Source organism: Lissotriton vulgaris, chromosome 4_1, assembly GCF_964263255.1.
Source record: "Lissotriton vulgaris chromosome 4_1, aLisVul1.2, whole genome shotgun sequence".
NCBI classification, from domain to species: Eukaryota; Metazoa; Chordata; class Amphibia; order Caudata; family Salamandridae; genus Lissotriton; species Lissotriton vulgaris.
This window is the reverse complement of record NC_141691.1, coordinates 508,732,110-508,754,894: the sequence shown is the minus strand read 5'-3', so window position 1 is coordinate 508,754,894 and position 22,785 is coordinate 508,732,110. Positions and strand designations below refer to the sequence as shown.

The following is a 22,785-nucleotide window of genomic DNA, read 5'->3' as shown; positions in this document are numbered from 1 at the left end:
AAAAGGCATCATAAAGGCAGAACAAAAACAAAGGGATGCACCCGGACCGAGTTCAGAGGTCAATGCAAACCCAAATCAAATTAAAGGAAGGACTTGATGAGGGCATATTAGGCCCAAAGGAAATTGATTACTTAAACAAGAAAAATCGACGAGTTCCAGTAATCTATTTCCTACCAAAGGTCCACAAAAACCTACAGAACCCACCCGGAAGTCCGATAGTCTCCGGGTGTGAGTCTATTCTAGAGCCACTTGCCAAGTACGTGGACATATTCTTAAAGCCATTCATGAGTGAAGTCAAGTCGTATATTAAAGATACACCCGCAAGGAAAATCGGGGTCAGAGAAGGCCAAGGAGAAGAGGAAGAGGAAGAGGAAGACGGGGTGCAGTCCGCGGGAAAACCAGATCAGTGTCATGGTGGTGACAGAATTCTACCCTCAACTGTACTTCAATTTGACAAACGGAAATGCAGTCAGCGTGTCAAGGAGATCAATGGAGGAGGCCAAGAGGAGCTGGCATGATGTGAAAAGCCAAACCAAGCACAAACCTGCTGCCAACAGGAAGGCAGCAACAGTGACAGGAGTTGGGAGTCCTGTGCCACAGGAGGAGCTGGAGGAAATGGAGGCCACAGTCATCAGTGTGGAGATGGTGCAAGGAGTTGGGAATCCGGACGCAGCTCGATAGGACCTGACACAACATCAACAGGTTGAGTAACAACCAGGGACTGGGGAGACAGAGGGAGATGTGCACAATGGCACACATGCACAACGATGTGTAGCACACTGCACACGTATAATGACCCAGGATCATGTCCCAGATCCCCCTGACACACTGCAGCACACACACAAACACTAAGTAGGCCCCAGTCCACCATGTGCCCAAAGGGGTCCCACCACACCCATCAACAGTCTCACAACCAACACATGCACACATGTGAAACCCTGCACAAATGCGTATTTGTGAGCCACACTGGCAATGCAAGTGACGATCAGCACGGCTGCAGTACAATAATCGTGACATTGTGCACGCCACAACACTGAGGTGGCTGAGTGTGGACCACATCCGGATAAGAGTAGGACACACTCTGACACATCCACATGCACAAACAACCCCTGATGTCAACAACAAATCTGCAGACAAACAATGCACAAGAGTACAATAACCGTCCAAGAGCACAAATGATCCAAGTCGCCAACATCTCAGCACCGTAAAAGCACAAAAGTCAAAGGCACACCGCCTCAGTGGGTAAGGGACAGCAAAATCACAGCTGCAGGCAAACCTTCCCAAAATGCTGCACACACACATAGCAATAACAGCACATCCGCATTGACGACAATGTGGTACAAAGTGCAACACCTGCACTGCAGAACAGAGGACACAATTGGGTCCACTCATGATGTAGAAACAGGCCAATCACATCTAACATAGCAGGAAACTGTGAGAAGAAAATGTACTTGTACAATCTCACATCCGTCATGTAGTCCAAATGTCCACTGCCCTCATCAAATATTCAGCACCTCCCAAACAGTCACAATGTACATTGTTATACAGTCTGCATGTAAACTAAAACAATGCACCAACATACATGTCAACACATTGTCAAAATGCCTCACACCCAGAACCCCGGAATAATCATTCAAACACCCACGCTGGACCTGAGTATGACGGCTCAGTTCACTCCTCTTATGTATGGAGTGGGTGACTTCAAAGCTACATGTCCAAGGTTTTACCCGCTGCCTGCAGTGACATGGTTGCGTCCACTGTACACAGCACAAGGTGATGTTGTAGGGCCCAGGGCCCTCATCCATACATTATGACCACATGGATACTCTCAGATAGTACGTGGAACTGGCTACGGGCTTGTGCTCCCGGCACCTTTATTGCCAGGGTCACATGTATAGTGACCCCTGTGCTGAATGTGTGTGGGGTGAGTGTAAGCCCGCCCTCATGGCTTGGTTGGGGCTGGCAACAACTTGAACAGTGATCACTATTAAAGAAAGAACTGCAAAGCATCATGGTGGTAGCCGGGGCAAGTACAGAGGTCACCCAATATGCAAACAGAAGTGTTCGTGAGCTGCAGTGCACTGAGGTTGGGGCACTAGAGCTGAGGGTGCTCATGTGAATAAATTGTCTAGAAATGTGTCCCTTCTGGATATTCCTGTTGCAGCTGCAGTGGGTGTGTTACACCTGCATCATCTTCCTCATCATTGTCCCAGGTCTCCCACACTGCCTGAGGTGACATTGCTGCGTGAGCTCTTCACAGCACACCACTCAATCAGAAATGGTCCATGAATTGTGGTGCACTGAGTTAGTGGCACCTGAAGAGCTGATCAGGGTATCAGGCAGATGATGTTATCCACGACAGGTGTGAGCAACTCTGTTAGTCTGCCAGTACAACTCTTTCGACTGTCAGTTGTTGTTTGGAGGTGGTCCTGGCTGTGGTGCTGTGTGCCTCCTGCGGTGGTGCGATGTCCGGGCGACCAGGACTACATTTGATGAGTGAGCCCAGGTGGAGAACAGCAGAGGCCAGAGGCAGCGGACAGCGCAGGGCCACAGACACATGGCGTTGATGACCCTAAGGTTATCGACCCAGAGGCCATCCAATATCTTATCAGACAGGGTCCCTGACTTGAGCTGCACAGAGTTAGGGGCCCCGGATGCACTCCAGCCAGTAAAGGCACAGTGCACTGAGGTAGGGCCACGTGGACTGAGCGGGTCCTCGTCGATGTCTAAGGTGAATGTAGCGACGGTTGTAGGGGACATTGGAAGGTGTCCTAAAGAGGATGATGCAGAGGGCAGAAGCCGTCTGGAAGTGGCAGATTGAAGAGTTGAATGCTACAGTCTTGTTATTACCACCAAGTCGGTATCAGCTACATGATGATGAAGGCAACCCCCAGTCCATAGACTCAGACGCCACCAAAGGTTAACCAGAGAGTGTCCATGAATGTCGGGGAACAGACTTAGTTGCACCGAGGCTGAGAGGGGATGCAGTCTGCCATGAGGCCGGTACAACGATATAAACTCTGCCATTAATACATCAAGATTAAAAATCCCAATTTTCTAATAGTGGATTTTTTCAAAACTGTGACTTAAAATCTGACTTTATCATTAATGAGGATTTTGAAATACAATTTCTAAGACAACAAATAAGGCTTTCCTAAATGATCCCAATTTAAAGTCAACACTTATTGAATGTAACGAAGTCACCCAATATTATCCTATGGGAGACGTAGGAATCACAAACACATTTGTTAGTTTCTCACTACCAGGACATGTAAAACTTAAAATTAGATGTTCAAGTCACAAGAGGATTATTTTGCCAACCTGGATTGGCAGTTTAAACCTACTAACAGGTTGAAATGGAAAGCCTGAGACTTGTTTTCAGTGGCTACCTATGTGGTTTGCTCAATAAGTGCAGCAGACCCACTAGTGGCATGAAATAGGCCAGCCTGCGGGGTAATAGTATACAGTTACTTTAGCACTGGTTAGCAGTGGTAAAGTGCACAGTGTCCTAAGTCCAACAAAACAAATTCCGCAGAAATAGGAGGGATAAACACAGAAGGTTTAGGGTGACACTATAACAAGGGTGACAGGTCTAACACTGTTCTTTACTGGTGCCTTAAAAAGCAACTCTGTGAAGGCCTTCTCAAGTTATTCATATCCAAAATACTAAATACTATGACTCCATTATAAGAAACCCAGAGTGACTATTACCCTTCCATCTCACCTCCTAATCTAAACTGGTCATTCACCTAATTTGGACCTCTGCAATTTACTGTGATCCTACAATTGGCTTTCAGATTTAAAAAACATATAATGATCCGAAGCTCCCTTGCTGAGGTCCAGGACTAAACAGCTCTTCTTTCTTCTTACAATAGATCTGAGTGAGATAATCAACACTTCCCATCTCTCAGAAACTTTGAAAAGCCTTATGAAACATGACATCATCAAATGTAAGGTGGTTTTGTAGAGCAATGGTTGTTACCCATGAAGGTATTAAGGTGCTGTATGACCTGAAGGTACTGACCGATCACTCGCCTAATCCAGCCCTCTTTTCTTCAGCAAAATCTCAGAAAGGGAGGTGATCAGACAACTTTAGGAGAATGTGTAACTAAAAGTGTCTCTTCCATGACCAGATTAACAATCTGCAAAGAGCACTTAAAACTGCAAAAAGCGAAAATGAGCCATGAGGTTGAATAAAACTTCCCTTGTACACCTTGGCCTGCCTGTAGCCTATGATGCCATTAACTAAGCAATAATACTGCAAACGTTCAAACATTGGGTGGGCATCTCTGAACCTACAATGGGTACAGTACATTTTATAAAAACACATTCAAATAAGGAGAGCTGCATCTCTTGAGTCTTTCACATACTCAGTGCTCTGTATCATTTCAAATTGTCCACCCATTTTGCTTCTTCTAACAAAATCTGCATACAACCTCAGGCCGATCTCTTCGAAGAGTACCAAATCAACATCTAAATGTACGCTGATGATACACAAATCCACTTCAACTTGCAAAGCTGCCCAAAGAAATAAACCAACAAAACATCATGCTTAGACAATTTGTTGCACTGGGTGACTTAATGCACTATGTGCAGGAATAATCCTAAGACTGTTCTGATTCACTGCCTTTTGATGGGCCCACTAGCATTGGAATGCCACAACCACCTCACCAGAAGGTTATAACTTGAGAGTCCTTTTCAAAGCAAATCTTATCAGTGCTCCACCAATTGATGTAGTAGTTAAGGGTAAGAACATGCAGCTTCCTCTTCTTTGAAAATCATCCTTCAACTAAATTGCTGCACCATGGCTGCTGCAGAGAAATGCAACCAATTAGAGCCATGCTCACATCCATTTGGAATCTCTCCACCACTCGGCAAAATTCCCAGATGGTTGGAAAAATATAACTATACTCCCATTGCTTAAGAAATGCTCATCTGGCCCTTCAATGCTCACCAATTACAGACAAATTTCCCTGCTACTTTTCCCGGGCAAGGTTTTAGAGAAAATCCTCTACAATGCTTCAACGTCCACCTCAATAACTAACTCCTCCAAGCTACTCACTGTGGTTTCAAACTCAACCACAGCACACAAACTGCTGTCATTGCCGCTGCGATCTTCCTGGAACTCACAGTAGCATTTGACACTGTCTCCAGCCCCATCCTCATCCAAAAGATAGATGACATCGGAATCTAAGGCCACGTTTAATGGAATTGTTCCTACCTGACTGGACTGGAAGTGTTCAGATAGTCAGCGGGGCACCGTACCCCTCAGATACCTGCAAACCCAGCTGCAGAGTTCCACAAGGATTCTCGCTCAGCCCGACCCTCTTCAAAGCAAACACGATCCCTCTAGCTAGCATTATCCCCTCTCACAGCATCAAAACTCTCTCCTGTGCTGATGAGACGATTCTCATTCTCTCCCTCACAGTCAAAATCCCTAGTACTTGGATCAAGTTTAATGCCTGCATGACTGATATTGCCCATTGGATAGGGGCAACTGTCTGAAATTGAATGTGTACATAACCAAAATCATTGTCTTCAGGAAAAGCACTTTACCGTGGTACTCCAACAAAGCTGAGCCCTACACCCACCTCGAGAACCCCTGCCAAGAACCACCAGATCATTATTGACAGGAAACTTAACATGACTGTCCAAGTCAATGCCATTACCAACTCATGCTTCCATGCCTTTAAGACGCTGAGGGAGATTTTCAAATGGCTCCCATTCAGCACCAAGAAAACCTCGTCACAAGGAAGCTGGACAACAGGACTAACCCTATGCTGGCTTCAACAAAAAAAGCAGAAGACCTGGCTTTTTGTGTAGTTTAAGTAGGCTAGTCTCACATCTGCACAACACAAAAAACACATTAGGGTGACAGTGAGCACTAAAATAAACACATTTTATTAATAATTAATATCTATCATTCTGTGATCCCCTTGAAGTTTATATTTCTACATCGTTATTCTGTTGTTGTTCTTAGGGTAGGATGTTTAACAATGGAGTATCTATAGCTTTAGCTAAATGTAGGGATGTTTTTCAATAGTAGTGGGAAAAATAGGGTCAGAGGGCATATGTATTGTAAATTGTAGTGAATTATGCTTTTTTCCAATCGTACATTTAAAATAGCAAAAATAACAATGAACCTGGTTCAATTAAACTTTCTTTTCTGAACTTAATTAATTGTGCTAAGTAAACATTATGCTTACAGCCTGGTCACATCTTTACATTCCAAGGTACCTCCGATCATGCGTTGTGTACATGATAATAGAAGCACGCAGCTTTGTAGTTTTATTTATCTTAAAAGATGCCAAGGTTACAATACCTTAAATATATATTTACTTATCTCAAATAAGTCTCCAGGAGTGAAACTTGTGTCAGAAAGTGTTTTATTCATTGAAAATATGTCACAGATTACCCATATCATTTTTACTTAAATGGATTTTTGACTGTACTCTTTCTTCTCCGTTTAAAATAAAAAAAACATTATTGGGCTTTTATCTCAAATATAGCTGAACCCAAAGCTAGATAGCAATATAGTGTTTAGCATCTATGCTTCTGTTCCGAAGATTAAAATGTATTTTTCTCCTGTCAGAGTCCAAAGTAAAGCTTATAATGCTATACAATATCTTTTCAAGAAATACCTATATGAAAACTAAATAGAAATATTATGGAAGTGGTACTGTTTAGCCTTCACAAAAGGAAAATTATAAATGATTTCTATCAAAATATGACATGGCATGTACATAGATCTAATCCAAAACAGCTACATGAATGCATTTTGAACATTCGCATTGTCTGTTGCAACCTCATATTCAAAATATTGTTGAATGCTAAACAAGGTGAATCCAGAATGTATCACTGTGGCAAAAGTCTTCATATTCACACACAGCCTAACTACCATCTCTCTCTCTATACTTACCCATGCAGTTAGTTTCCACACAGATGATGTATTTGAAAGGCATAGAGTTTTGCAATCAACAGGGGCAGATCAAACCAGAGATCATGCCTTGGACCATGGGACGATCTTGTGATCTTTGTTGGGATCACTTCCTGTCACAGGCACTAGGCCCAGCCACATATGTATTAAACTTGATAAAATTAGTACATTTTTAAATGTTAAATATTGGTGTAAATTAATGGTATTTGTTTCAAATCCAGAGCAAAGTAACAAAGCTCCAGTAGTATTTACTTACTTTTTAACTGCATATAATAATATATTTCATTATTTAAATACATTAAATTAAATTATGTTTTTGAACTTTATATGAAAGAATACGTATTTTTTAAGTAATCCGAGAGATGCATAGATTACTTGAAAATTAAATGTAATAATACATATATATTTTATTTGTAAATGGATTTTTAACATTGAAGAATATATATCTATCTATACATATATATATATATATATTACCTACTGGCGGTCGCCAGTAGGTAGTTATAGTTAGGATTTTTTTCAATGTTAAATCTCAAAATTCTATTTGAAATAACTTTGGCACCGGTTGACGAATCTGCCTGAAAATTTCCTGAAAATGGCCTCGTCGAGCTCCGGTCCTTCCTTGAAAGTTTGGGGGGGATTCGTCAAGCGGGGGCCGAGATAAAAGGGGGGTCCCAAAACGCGTTTTCCCCATGTTAATTTCCATAGGGCGGTCGATTTCACTTTTAGCCCGAACGGCTGAATGGATTTCCACCAAACTTGGCAAAATTGTAGGGACTGGTAGCCCGATGTGCCTTTGCTATGTCTCAAGATATGTGCTCCAGTGGATTTTGAGTAATTTAGGTTCAAAAAAATATATATATCTATAGGCGCTTTCCGGTGCGCGCACCGGAGTGCGCTCCCGGCGCGACACGCGACTTGCGCGCAGGAAGCTGATTGGCTCTCAGTTGTCTGTAAACATTCTAAACAGTCCGGAGCGGCCGCCATCTTGTGTCTCGGTAAAATCGAGACACAAGGGGTTTGAAAAAAAAAGGGGCAAATGACCATAAGGGGGAAGAGTAGACCCCCTCTGACCCCCTAGGTTTGATGTAGGGGCTAAAATAGGGTCCTGCGGGGCATTAAATTTTTTATTTTTTTTTTCGTTTTGCGCGGGGGGAGCGCATGGTACGCGCACCGGCGAAGCACGGGGAAAATCCAGGACCATATTTATGAAGGCCTTGCGCTGCCAGTTTTGCGCCTCCTGTGCGTCAATTTTTGTGACGCACCAGCGGTGTAAAAAAATGCGCATTGTTATGCAATATTTAAAAAGTGACGCATCTATCTAGATGCGTCACTTTTTAAATATAGTGCAACGAGGCACATTTTTTTACACTGCTGGTGTGATGCGTCACTTTTCTGTGCGCACTCCTTATGACATTCCAGATGTGTCATATTTAATGCATGACGAATCATGTTGCAAGGAGTTACAGATACATCAGTATTTCTGACATATCTGTAAACATAAAAGTGACGCGAGGCAGGCGCAAGATTTTGACGCAACAGCATCCTAAAAGTGACGCAGAGAAATCTTATAGATTTCAGTACGTCGTTATTACCAAGCTTTTTGCGGGGGAATGCCCCCTCTGCATACATTATACCTGACGCAGATATAATGTGGCGCAGAGTTTTAAAAAGTGACCCATGTACCTAGATGCGTCACTTTTTAAAAATAGCGTCAGGTATAATGCATGCAGAGGGGGTGTTCTCCCGCAAAAAGCTTTGTAATAGCGACGCAGTGAAATCTTTGAGATTTCACTGCGTCACTTTTAGGATGCTGTTGCGTCAAAATCTTGCGCCTGCTTTACAGCAGGTGTTAGACTGACGCAAGACCTTTCACATGGTGCTTTTTCCATGTGAAAGGACACATTACTGGAGTTGCGTCACTTTTGTGACGCACTCCAGCAATGCGTTACTTGGAATGTCATAAGGAGTGCGCACAGAAAAGTGACGCATCGCACCAGTGGTGTAAAAAAATGTGCCTCGTTGCGTTGTATTTAAAAAGTGACGTATCTAGGTAGATGGGTCACTTTTTAAAATCAAGCGCCACATTATATCTGCGTGAGGTATAATGCATGCAGAGGGGGTGTTCCCCCGCAAAAAGCTTTGTAATAGCGACGCAGTGAAATGTTTGAGATTTCACTGCGTCACTTTTAGGATGCTGTTGCGTCCTTTAAATATAGTGCAACAAGGCACATTTTATTACACTGCTGGTGTGATGCGTCACTTTTCTGTGCGCACTCCTTATGACATTCCAGATGTGTCATATTTAATGTATGACGAATCATGTTGCAAGGAGTTACAGATACGTCAGTATTTCTGACATATCTGTAAACATGAAAGTGACGCGAGGCAGGCGCAAGATTTTGACGCAACAGCATCCTAAAAGGGACACAGAGAAATCTCATAGATTTCAGTACGTCGTTATTACCAAGCTTTTTGCGGGGGAATGCCCCCTCTGCATACATTATACCTGATGCAGATATAATGTGGTGCAGAGTTTTAAAAAGTGACCCATGTACCTAGATGCGTCACTTTTTAAAAATAGCGTCAGGTATAATGCATGCAGAGGGGGTGTTCCCCTGCAAAAAGCTTGGTAATAATGACGCAGTGCGTCACTTTTAGGATGCTGTTGCGCCAAAATCTTGCGCCTGCTTCACAGCAAACCTTTCACATGGTGCTTTTTCCATGTGAAAGGACACATTACTGGAGTTGCGTCACTTTTGTGACGCACTCCAGCAATGCGTTACTTTTGTGTTTACAGATACGTCAGAAATACTGACATATCTGTAACTCCTTGCGAATTGATTAGTCATATATTAAATATGACATATCTGGAATGTCATAAGGAGTGCGTCCACAAAAGTGACGCATTGCTGTTTTCACGTAGCGATGCGTCACTTTTCAGAAATGAGGCCTCCAGTTTATTCACTGTGTCATAACTTTCTTTTCTAACACTCACCTTCTTTCATTCCTCCTACTTCACTTCCTTTCACCTCTCATACCTTTCTGTTCTTTCTTACTCATTCTCCTTTCAATTATCAATGCACTATATTTCACTTACTCTTCATTTTTTTAAGAATATAGCTCTTTGATGAGAATTGGAGGTAGTTCTGAAAAGAACTTTTGGTTTTCTTCTTTTAACTGAACAGGAACAAAAACAGGGAATGGAAACTGCTCAACAGGAGCAAAAAGAAAACAAAAAAATTAGGGGTGGGAAGGGCAGCGATGGTTCTTCAATGCTCGAACCATGAGCAGGACACTTTGCTCCCCATAGGTGAGGAGTTGATTGCAGTATCTGCATTTGACGACCCCATGGTTAAATGCAGGTTGTATGTTTGCCACCTGCTCCTGCGATTGCTCTCTCCCAGAAGAAGTTGCTCCTCCGGTTGATGTAGAGGCCCCATCTCTGGGAACCTCTTGTGCCAGAGCCCTGACACTTTCCCGGGCAAAATTCTGGGGGTGCCTCCTCTCCACATGGCGAATCATGGTAAAGTTGCCAAAAGAGTACTTTTTTGGGGGGTTACCCCGTGACAGGACCTGTTTGCAGATCCTGCACTCCACTTTTGGTGCATTCACCTTTTTCTGGTCTGCTGGAAACTTAAAAAATTTCCAGATGAAATGCTCTTTGACCTTCGGCTGAGGAGGCTCTTCATCAATGAATTCAGGCTCATCGTCACTGCTGGATGGTCTGGCAGCCATGATTATCCAAGAAATATGCAAGAGCAAAAAGGCAGGTCTTTCAGTCACAAAAGTGAAAGAAGAAGTGAAGGAAATGGGTGGGGATTTCATTCATTGTAAAAAAAAACTGTTAGCAACCAATGAAAAGTGTTATTTTAGGGTCACATGACCCGACGCGTTTACGCTGCGCGCTCCGGAGCACTTCCGGTGCGTTTACGCAGCGCGATCGTAGGCGCTTCCGGGGCGCAAACGTGGCGCGATCGTAGGCGCTTTTGCGTGCGTTTACGCGCCGCGAACGTAGGCGCTTCCGAGGGCACTTACGTTGCGCGCCGAAGTGACGTCATCAAACTTTTACAGAAATGCATAATCATTTTCCTTATTAAAAAAAACTAATTTTATTTGTATGGTACGAAATGTTTTGCATTATTATTAACTTTTCATTCATATTTTTTTTCACGAACGACAGTTGCGCTCTGGGTGCGCTTTCAGATGAGCTCACGGAAAAGCTTACCGGAGAGCTTAGCTGAAAGCTTCCCGGAGCGCGCACCCAGAGCGCAAAAGAAAAAAATTATATAAAAAAAATGAACACTTTAAAAAAAACTGCAAATTGTAAAAAAAAATAAAAAGGTTAGAAACTCGATATACAAAGGAATTAGCATTTAAAAAACCTATGAAATTCACTGAAAAAACCATAGGTTTCACACCAGTTATAGTTAGGAATTAGCATTTAAAAAACCTATTAAATTCACTGAAAAAACCATAGGTTTCACACCAGTTATAGTTAGCTGGAAATTTTACTGATATAAAACCATTGAAATTCCCACGTTATAGTTAGATGGACTCACTATAACTTGCGCGTGCAATGCACTGCTGATGATGTCTTAATAAGCCAGTTAACCAATCAATTTTTAAAAACCATCCATTTAGACACTTATTTAAACATTTATTCTTCCATCAACTTTTACATATACATATATAAAATATATTTATTTTTCAGAAAGACACACATTCACTGGATGGTGTCATCAGTGATGTCATGAGTGATGTCACTGACCATGTCATGAGTGATGTAATATGTGACGTCATCAGCAGTGCATTGCACGCGCAAGTTATAGTGAGTCCATCTAACTATAACGTGGGAATTTCAATGGTTTTATATCAGTAAAATTTCCAGCTAACTATAACTGGTGTGAAACCTATGTTTTTTTCAGTGAATTTAATAGGTTTTTTAAATGCTAATTCCTAACTATAACTGGTGTGAAACCTATGGTTTTTTCAGTGAATATATATATATATATATATATATATATATATATATATATATATATATATATATATATATATATATATATATATATATATATATATATATATATATATTGAAACAGAACCTCCGAGCCAAAGGAGCCCCCGACCCTGCAGGGTGGCTTCAGTACAATGGGTGCAGAGCAACCCATCAATCACATACACAGCAGAAAAGCTGAAGCCCAGTTCCAGGACACACAGTGTTATTCCAAAAACCAGCAGCACATTTTCGTTTCCTTTTCCTTAGGTGTTTAGGCTTGAAGTACAGCCTTGATCACAGGTGAAAACAATTCTCTGCTAAGTGCGTTGGTGCATGCTTAAAAAACATTCTGCCACATGACTCTGTTAAAAAAAAAACATTTCCCATAGTGCACTCTACAATGCTCTTCAATGTTGAAATATAAAAATTATTTATTAATGTCCTGTGTTTTCAATTCATTCTCTTGCAGTGCACTAATGTTCAATACAAAATTAATTTACTAGCAGTCTGGTTTAATTGTCGTATGGTGCTCTGATATGACAAGTCTTTGGAAAGCACTGGTATTCTGGAAAGATCAGGAGGAAATGCTTTCCTCTCCAAATCCCTTGCTCCCCTTCACAGTTCACTGCATTGGGATAATCCTCTTCTTTACACATGGAGGCAAGCAGGCCATGCTCCTGAATTAAATCCAAACAGAACCTCCAAGCCAAATGAGCCCCCGACCCTGCAGGACGGCTTCAGTAAAATGGGTACAGAACAACCCATCAATCGCATACACAGCAGAAAGGCTTAAGCCCAGTTCCAGGACACACAGTGTTTTATTGCAAAGATCAGCAGCACATTTTAAAAACTAATCATGCATCAGCACACTTTATAGAAAATTGTTTTCACCTGTGATCAAGGCTGTACTTCAGGCCGAAACGTGTAGGGAAAAGGAAACGAAAATGTGCTGCTGTTCTTTGGAATAACTGTATACAAATGAAAGTATTGGATCCTACAGCTGACCAGCCTGGATCTCAACAGTTAATAAACAGAACAAAATGGCTGATCAGGATTATTTCAAGGAAGATCAGGACCCACACAGCCAGTATGTACTGCGTGGCCAACAGTTTTATATTACAAAAGAATTTATTTTCATTTATAATCAAATTTCATTGGTTCATCCAAACATGACATCAAAGGAAAATTCTGTCAAAACAGTCAGTTCAAAAAACGTACAATTATGTGTACAACATATACAAATATACAGACATTTACGGTAAATACTCAAGATTTCACAACACCAACATGAAGCTTAATACAAAAATAATTACATTCCAAACTGATTGCGACATAAACAACCTATACACAGAGAACGATATTTTCACATGGGAAGAAACCAGTTCTTTGACTAGAATACCAGCATCAACCTACAGGGCTTCTACTCATGTGGCCATTGCAAGGCTTGTTCTAATAGCCACATGGTAAAAGAATACTGGAATCCCAGTAACAAAAAGATGCAACAGATCAAACAATTTCTAACATGTACCACTCCCTTTGTGATCTATGCCTTAACTTGTCCATGTGAACTGATATATATAGGCAGTACGACCCATATGGCCAAAAAAAGAGTACTAGAACATACTCATGCTATTAGTAACTTGGACCAACAATACCCCATAGCACGCCATTTTGAGAGTCATCATTTCTCAGATCCTAAAAAACTAGCCTATTATATATTAGAGCAAGTGAACATTGGCCCGAGAGGGGGTAATCGTCTTATGAAATTAAGACAAAAAGAATCTAGATATATAATAAGTCTATGTACCCGTTATCCTAAAGGCCATAACATGAATGAAGAGTATAATGTACATTTGCAAGAATGAAGATGATTGTGATGTAATAACTGTTACTGAATTTTCAGAAGTACAATTCTTCTTAATCTATATGTACTGCCAAAACCTCTGACTTTGTCTCTCTTTTTCCTTCTTTTCCACAGATACAAAGGGAGGGATGTGTCTAGATATCACGACACGATCACCTTAAACCTTTCACTGTGGTCTTCCTCAATCAGTCTGGACGAAAGTATCAAATATTTTAAACTTATTTTCATTCTTTCTTCACCTTATTTATTATTTACGGATAAGTTGCATATGTTGTCTTTAACCAACTAATTGGAATGTGGAAAACCTTTGCATATATGTAAATTATGCCCTCTACTTGTGTTCTGAACTGACACATAGGATGCTCTCCCTCTTATCTGAGTTCATGTCCACTAACCAGGACATCATATATTTATTGAGCTCAATCTGCTATTGCATCAATCGTGATGACATAACCATAGATGCATTTAACCAAAACGGTACTTTTGCAGGTCCTTGCCACCATGAATGGGCCCATCTGGACATCTAACGTTCCCAGAGTCCTCCTGCTATTGCACCAATTGCGATGACATAACCTCGTAACCTCCACATATAGGCTACTTGGATACTAGCCCACTACTAGGAGCTGTATTCCATTACGAGTCTATGTTGGGCGATCACAAGGTACGGGTTACCTTGACAACCGAGACGCCTTACCACGCCCCAACCCTGGGGCGGTCCTTAGACACGTGACCTGGGTAACTCTTCCCCCGTCCCCTTATCGGGCACTCAAATGGACCTGGTAACCCCTTTATGCCTCAAATCCTATGTATCGGCTATCAGGACACTGGGCAATAACATCATGCAAATTACATCATGTATATTACCAACATGACCAAACTATTGTACACCAGTATAAATTACTAATATGATATCAATAATAGATAGATGGACGTGATTTAACTCATGATTTATCGTATTGATTTTACAAGAATGAATTGCAGAATTGTATATGAATATTAAGGAAGGCAGTGATTACGGCACACCATTACAAAATGGCGATATGTGTACCAACTTACAGCATTACACCGATAACTGCAGTCCGTCGTCCATTGTAATAGCAATGTAAACATAAAAGATGTAAAGTAACTGCTGCAACTTGGGTGATCAAGCACTCTATGGAGTGCGAAACGCGCCACGTAGATTTATGAATTAAATAAATCAACTTATTTGGACTTATAAGTGGATTGTGGTCTGTCCGTCTGGCGCCTGAGTGCTCGTGAGGAACGGCATTTTTCAGGAATATTTAAATCCGGCTTCTCCGCTGGTTCGAGCCACCCCAGATAAAGGCGAGGGGTTGCCAGCAGGAGCGTGTTGTTTGGAAATATATATATATATATATATATATATATATATATATATATATATATATATATATATATATATATATATATATATATATATATATATATATATGAAACAATCCCTGCCGCCTCTCGCCCGGAGCCCAGTACTGGAAACCGCTGCGCAGGAAGAAGAGAGGAGACCTCAGGTGCAGTGAGCAATATTCCTTTATTATTCCCTCGAGGAAGCGGCACACCACAGCATGACGTTTCGGCCTACACAGAGGCCTTGATCACATGACGCACGCTGGGGAAGAGGCAATTTTTAAAGTGCTAGTGCTCAGTGAAAGTACATTCCGATTGGTAGGTTTTGGCCACGTGTTATGTTACATCATAGACATGGACAACAGATTTTGAGCTACAAACATCAAGGGATAATCCCTGAATTAGCGCCTTATTGCAACAGACCGCTCAATAATATTAAAGTGCAGGTGCAATTACATATATGTAAACAATACATGACAAAGATCACTGGATAAATCCAAATGTAAAATCAATATCCTTGTGCAAAGTGCCATTAGTGTCATGAGGATCATACTCAATATATACACTATATACAATACACTTCATGTACAAAATCATGTATAACGACGAATTTTTGAACTAGTATATAAAAAATATAAATTCATAAATAACGTATTATAAATATATAAATATATATGTTAAAACCATGACTGTACAGTATATTGTCAATAAATATACATATGAACACAACACCATTGGTGCGGGATGAGATCTATAGTGAACATGAATAATATCACTGCATAAATGCATTTAAACCACAGCACTAAGATCGCAGCATCCCATTGTTAATGCACAGATTTGTTTGCACGTATGTTTACACTAAGCTGGAAAGTTAGGGAGCAGAGGAGATGTTATCCCCTCCCAAGGAGGGGAGACCATTGCAGCCTCTGCCCTACGAACCTTCCAATATGCTCTTGAATTGCCTGGTTGGACCATACCTTACCACGTATGTACCACCGTGACTAGTGAGAAGTAAGAGAACTAAACTGTGCACTTTCTTTGTGTGAAAGTTTTTAAAAAAAAATTTGTGTAGATTTGTGAAACTTTTTTTCTTTTTTTCAACTCTTTCTCTATAGAGCTTACTGGCTGGTTCTCTTTAAGGTGAAAAAGCTCTTAGTACATCCAAGGGCAACCTAAGCCTAGGCTGCACTCCACACTTAAACCATCCAAACCTCTAGACTATATGCTGTTAAGACAAAAGATCTTAATGAAAGGACAGACAGCAACACCAAGATAATATGTTTGGGAGCATTAGACTGCTCAACAGGGGAAGAAGATAAAAGTACACGGCAGTATGTTATTATCATAGGCATGTGTAAAAGTCCTCCGTGGAATTCAGCCCCCCCGGAGCTCGGCAATCCATTTCCAGTATGTACCTGGTCTCAAGTTTTCTCAAAGCCCCGTCTCTATCTCCTCCTCTCTTGAGAGGACCAACACAGTCAATGGCATAGTAGCGCAGCAGGGAACTGTCATTATTATGGTGTTCCTTAAAGTGGCGGGCCACCGGGTATGCTGGATCACTTGTGTTGATGGCCCTAATGTGCTGGAGTATCCTCTTGTGCACCTGCAGTTTGGTACTACCAACATATCGCAGGGCACACGGACACTCCAGCACATACACCACATACTCGCTTTTACAAGTAAGCTGTTTTGTAATCTTGCGAGCACTGGAGGTGAAAGGGATTGCATATTCAGTTTTGTTCAATCCATGCTGGCAAGCCTTGCAGGATGAACACTTCCTAAAGCCCTTACTCTTCCCTAGCCAATTTTTACTGGTAAGGACTTCTGGGCTAGATTTTACTAGGGCATTCTGCATGGAATATGCTTTCCTGTATGTGATGGATGGGGTATTAGATATTCTGTCCCCTATATATATATAAACTCCAGCCTGTCCCTCAATGCACTTTCCGTGCAGACAAGAACGGGACACCAAATAACGCCACAGCCAGACTTCAGGTGCTTTCACTCATGGTGAATTTTATTCGTGCATGCAGGGTGCAAAGCCTCGTCAAACGCGTATATATATATATATATTTATATATTTATATTTATTTTTGGGAGAAAAGTATTAAGGATTTTCATTAAATAATTGATAAATGGCATGACAAGGGAATCTTAAAAGATTTGGACTACAAATACATTTGCTGTGAAACACCAGAGATTCCGACTTTCTATCACTTGCCTAAAGTGCATAAGTGTACTAAAAATCCACCGGGGAGACCCATAGTCTTCTCATTGAACAGTCTACTGGAGAACACATCCACGTACATTGATTGTTTCCTGAACCCATTGGTCCGAGACTTAAGTTCTTATATTAAAGACACCAAGGACTTCTTGCGAATAATATCTGGCATTGAGTGGGAGTCCGACATGCTCCTTGTGACGCTGGACGTCACAAGCTTGTGTACAAGCATACAACATGACAAGGGACTAAAAGCGATTGAGTTCTATCTAAAAAAAACGTGATGCAAAATACTATGAGCACAACCTAATGTTGATGGAACTCCTCTCATTCTGCCTTAGAAATTATATTTTTCTCTTCGCAGGTGAACTCTACCGGCAAGAAAAAGGGACCTCAATGGGCACGTGCTTCTCCTCCAGTTACGCAAACTTGCTCATGGGCTGGTGGGAGAAGCACGTGGCATGGGCAGGGGAGCACGAGAGATGGTTGGATAACACTGTGTTGTGGGCACGCTACATAGACGATCTGTTAATTATTTGGAAGGGATCACAAACATATGTTAAAAACTATGTGGCGGCCCTCAACAGCAATGATTGTAACTTAGAATTCACAGAATGCATTAGCGAAACACAAGTAGCATACTTGTACCTGAGGGTATATATTGAAGAAGGAAACATACAAACAGCTTTGTTCCGTAAACCCACAGCAGGAAACAGCATGCTTCACGCGGGTAGTTTCCATCCAGAGAGTGTCATCAAAGGGATTCCATATGGAGAACTTGTTCGAATTAAGAGGAATTGTATGACAGAAAGTGAGTTCCAAAAAGGCATGGGTGAAACATTCCAGAGACTAAGAGAGAGGGGGTAAAAGAAAAGGACCCTGAAGGAGGCAGAAAAGAAAGGGGAGCAGCTAGAGAGGAAGAACCTGATCATGGGGGAGAGGACAGGGCGAGATACCAAACCCAACGATGAGCTTAGAATGATAACTGATTATTCAGCACAATCTTCAGAGATTGTTCAAATCTCCCGGAAAAACTGTAAAGTGCTAAAACTAGATACCATCATAGGAAAGCACCTACCAGAGGCACCTCTGATTACTTACAGGAGAGGGCTAGCTTGACCCACAGGTATCAGAGCGCTTCACATACATACTGTAAAAACAGAAGGAAATTGCATTACATAATAGGCCCTGGGTGGAAGTACATTTTCACTGGCTACAAGAGATGTATCCTCTCGCCCCCTCTCCTATGGAGAGGGGTTTGCTCTGTCCATCACCACCCCTTTTGTACCGCTTTTGGCCGCCATAAGTGTGGCAGGGTATGCTCAGACGTGAGTCCCTTGGTCACTTTGCCACTGGATTAAAGCAAGCCGGGCTGAAGACGGCTGGAATGCCAGAAACCGGTCCTCGGAAGTTTCTGGTCCAGGGAAGACATGGCTTCGCAGTTCGGGCTGGACTGTTCCCATGAGGCACAGGGTCAGACTGATTTGCATATAGCCTTGTCTGAACTGGGGTGGAAGAGTGGGCTAAAGAACGGTGATGGATTGCACCCAGATCTTTTGACTGGGTGTGAGTGTTTGATTGATTCAGATGCTCCGTCCACTACCACACCCTTTTGTGCAGCTTTTGGCTCCGTCCATTACCACCCCCTTTTGTACCGTTTTTGGCCGCCATAAGTGTGGCAGGATTTGCTCAGACGTGAGTCCCTTGCTCACTTTGCCACTGGATTCAAGCAAGCCGTGCTGAAGACGGCCGGAATGCCAGAAACCGGTCCTCAGAAGCTTGTTTCCGGTCCAGGGAAGGCATGGCTTGGCAGTTCGGGCTGGACTGTTCCCATGAGTCCCAGGGTCAGACCGATTTGCATATGGCCATGTCTGAACTGGGGTGGCAGAGTGGACTAAAGAACGGTGAAGGATTAAACCCATATCTTTTGACTGGGTGTGAGTGTTTGATTGGTTCAGATGCTCCGTCCATTACCACCCCCCTTTGTACCGCTTTTGGTCGCCATAAGTGTGGCAGGGTATGCTCAGACGTGAGTCCCTTGCTCACTTTGCCACTGGATTCAAGCAAGCCGGGCTGAAGACGGCTGGAATGCCAGAAACCGGTCCTCAGAAGCTTGTTTCCGGTCAAGAGAATGCATGGCTTGGCAGTTCCGGCTGGAATGTTCCCATGAGGCACAGGGCCAGAATGATTTGCATATAGCCATGTCTGAACTGAGGTGGCAGAGTGGGCTAAAGAACGGTGATGGATTAAACCCAGATCTTTTGACTGGGTGTGAGTGTTTGATTGGTTCAGATGCTCCGTCCATGACCACCCCCTTTTGTATAACCCCTAGATAAACACAGCCCTGGGATGGGCTCCCTGGGACTTAATGCAATTAAATACGGCCCATTGTTTTTTTTGGATCCCGCGATAGTCCCACAGGATCACAGCATTTATTTGCATTTTTGGCCCCAGGGGTGGTCCCTCTGGATCCTCCCCATGGGGTCTAGGGGCCAGGGTATCCCTACCCTCACCCCATATATCTAGATTCAAGGTAGCCTGGCTGATGAGGGGTGTTACCTGAAAAAGGTCCCAGGATGCTTGGTTCTGGTCCAGTGAGGACCTGACTTAGCAGTTCGGGCTTGACTCTTTCCATGAGGCACAGAGTCAAGAATGACATGCATACGGCTAGGTCTGACCTGGGGTGGCGAACTGAGCTAAAGAACGATGATGGATACTACCCAGATCTGTGACTGGGGGGGTGTGTCTGAAAAGTTTCAGGACTCCATCCATCATCTCCTTGTGTTTGCTTTGGATACCTGAGGGTGACATTCCTTTTGATGGATAGGTAACTTCTGATGTTGTGCCCAGCAAACATCACCTTTCTGAGAAGCCTACAGCTGTTGCACTTGCAATGGCACTAGCTTTTGCACTTACTACCCAGACAGTAAAGAGAGAAAGGGATTTTACTTGCTCCTGTGTTCAAAATACATATCATGAAGGACACCAGAAAACCATTTGACCAAAACCTGAAATAACATGCTTTAGGCACTGACGCCACTGTCTGCACTGGTTACCCTAAAATAAGTATTTGCAACTTGCATCATAATTGATATTTTCCCTTTCCTACAATTGCATTATAGCTTTTCCTGTAGATAAAGAAGTTTAAGATTATTTAAATATGACTTTATGTTGTGCCTAGGCTCAAAATAAAGGTGCAGAGATTTAGAAAGCATGTCTATTGTATTGCTGTTCGTCGGATGTTTGCTGTCTTATCACATACTTGCTCATCAGTCAATGATTTCAGTTTTGTCTAAATTCATTGTAAAATCAATATAAAATAATTATTATTTAAAATAAAGAAGGTTAAACTATATGAAACTAGTATTTAGTAAACAAACCCTTCTATCGTTTGCCAAGAGCTACTTCAAAGTATTATTTCGGTTTTTGAACATCATTTCAACATGCAAACGATCAAACTGTTAGGTTGGTTAACCAAGGATGATCAGGTTGGTGATGGAATGGTAAATGTATACTTTCTTTGCTATGTTGTTTTTATGTGGGGCGAGGAGGGTTTTATTGTTATGATCAGTTTCAGTTTAAGTGGTGAGAAGATTTTAGGCGGTTTATGGTTTTGAAGCAAGTGTGTTGGTGTGCTCGTTCATAAATCGGCTACTGCATGTAGATGGATGGCTTTCAGCACTTTGGTTAATTACTTTATGGATAAGAAGTGGAACTTTAAGAAAAGGGCAGGTACAATTGGCTCATTATTGCAAGCTATGTGATAATATATTTCCTCCTAACTTGTCATTTCAGTATCAGACAGAGTCTTCCAGCATGGATCTCATTGGCTGGATTGTCAAAATGTCATTGTTCTAGAGAAGCATGCAATGTTATTTCCTTAAACATTTTGATGATTTCCTCAGTTTTGTTAGAGGCAATTATTTTACATAGGCGGTAGAGGGCTGCTTCTTCAACCCTGCGTTTCCTGTTGTAGTCCGACACATCTTCTTCACGGGCAGACTCAGTCAGTGGCCTTGAGTTTCCTTCTGTAGACATCGACAGATCTTCAAACTTTGATCTAAAACGTATTTTTTGATGATCTTGTTTGCTTTCCCTTTCTGTTTACTTTGCGTTTATTTACCAGGGGAGAGAAGCACAAAACCAAATCGGTACTGTACTGAATCGTTGTGCAAAAATAAATTCTGATTTCTCAGTTGTTCACAAGACATGGTGCCATTCCTCAGTTATAGTTCTAACAGTGGCATGAGAGAATATTCTTCTGCAAAAACTGAGTTGCTTGAGCATTGTGGTGGGGTTACGAAACGGGAAAGTGCATGTGTGTATGTTGTATTTGAGTAGCACAAAACTAGCCAAGACCTGCTGAGACCTGTGCAGGGTCAAAGGCAAGTATATAGTCAACTATTGATTGTAGAGGTAACTGGGATCTGGTAAAAAGAAGGGTCCTGTTAGTGCATCATGATGTATTATTCTTTAAACAGGGGTGTTTTCGGCACCTTCCAAAATTCTGTCAGGGTCAGAGCATTACCAATGTAAACAAGTATTTTCTCATTGATCTTGACTACATAGATGGAGAGTGCCTATTGCTTTCATTTTTTTGCTTTTTTACACTTTTTCCTCCAGGGCCGGCTCTAGGGCGGTGCGATGGGTGCCACTGCACCGGGCGCTGACGTCAAGGGGCACTGTGTTGTCAAAAGCACCTGCTCAGGTTTCTTGCCTCCAGCAATTCTCAGTCAACTATAAAAATGTCAAGATAACAACGGTTAGTAACGGACCTGCCTGCTGGAGAGAGATCAAGTTTTGGTTAGTGGAAGTTTTGACTCATCATAAAGTAGGCATAGAGCTAATATGCCCTCTGCCTACTTTAAATCGATCACAGAAGTGTCCATGTTGTGAACAGTTTCAGTGTGTTACTTCTTTTGTTGCTGAGATCCTTATGTTACTTGCAATTTATAAATTAAATTCTAATATAGAACAATGAGCTATTAACTGTCATCAACAAGCTGCATGTACATTGAAATACATAGGTTGCAGCGTCATGGTTTTCCCTCAAGCTTTTCATAATCTAATGTTTCATAAAGGGTTCATTTGTGAATAAATCAATTCTTAATAGTAAAGAGAAGCCCCAACCATGGTGATAAGTTTTAAGTTCTTAGTTTGTGCTTCTCCAGATCAAGCACTCGTAAAGTATACTGCCTACCACAACGGAGGACATGTGAACCCTACACTTTGTTGTCCTCTTTCTGATGTAACGTTTCCTATACAGTGATTTACAGACGTGTGATTGATTGTCGTGATGTAAAGTGCTCTGACACCCTTTACTGGTATAAGTAGCACTAGAAAGCAAAAGAAGGGCATGTGAAAGAGAGTGGTTATGGGGACTTGAGGGTCACTTT

At 41.9% G+C, this 22,785-nt stretch overlaps 1 protein-coding gene across 1 annotated transcript in view; it reads right to left on the bottom strand.

Moving 5' to 3' along the window:
• LOC147718909 (gamma-aminobutyric acid receptor subunit gamma-4-like) overlaps window positions 1-22,785 on the bottom strand; it is a 2,086,028-nt gene that overhangs the window by 1,649,144 nt on the left and 414,099 nt on the right. The window lies entirely within an intron of this gene.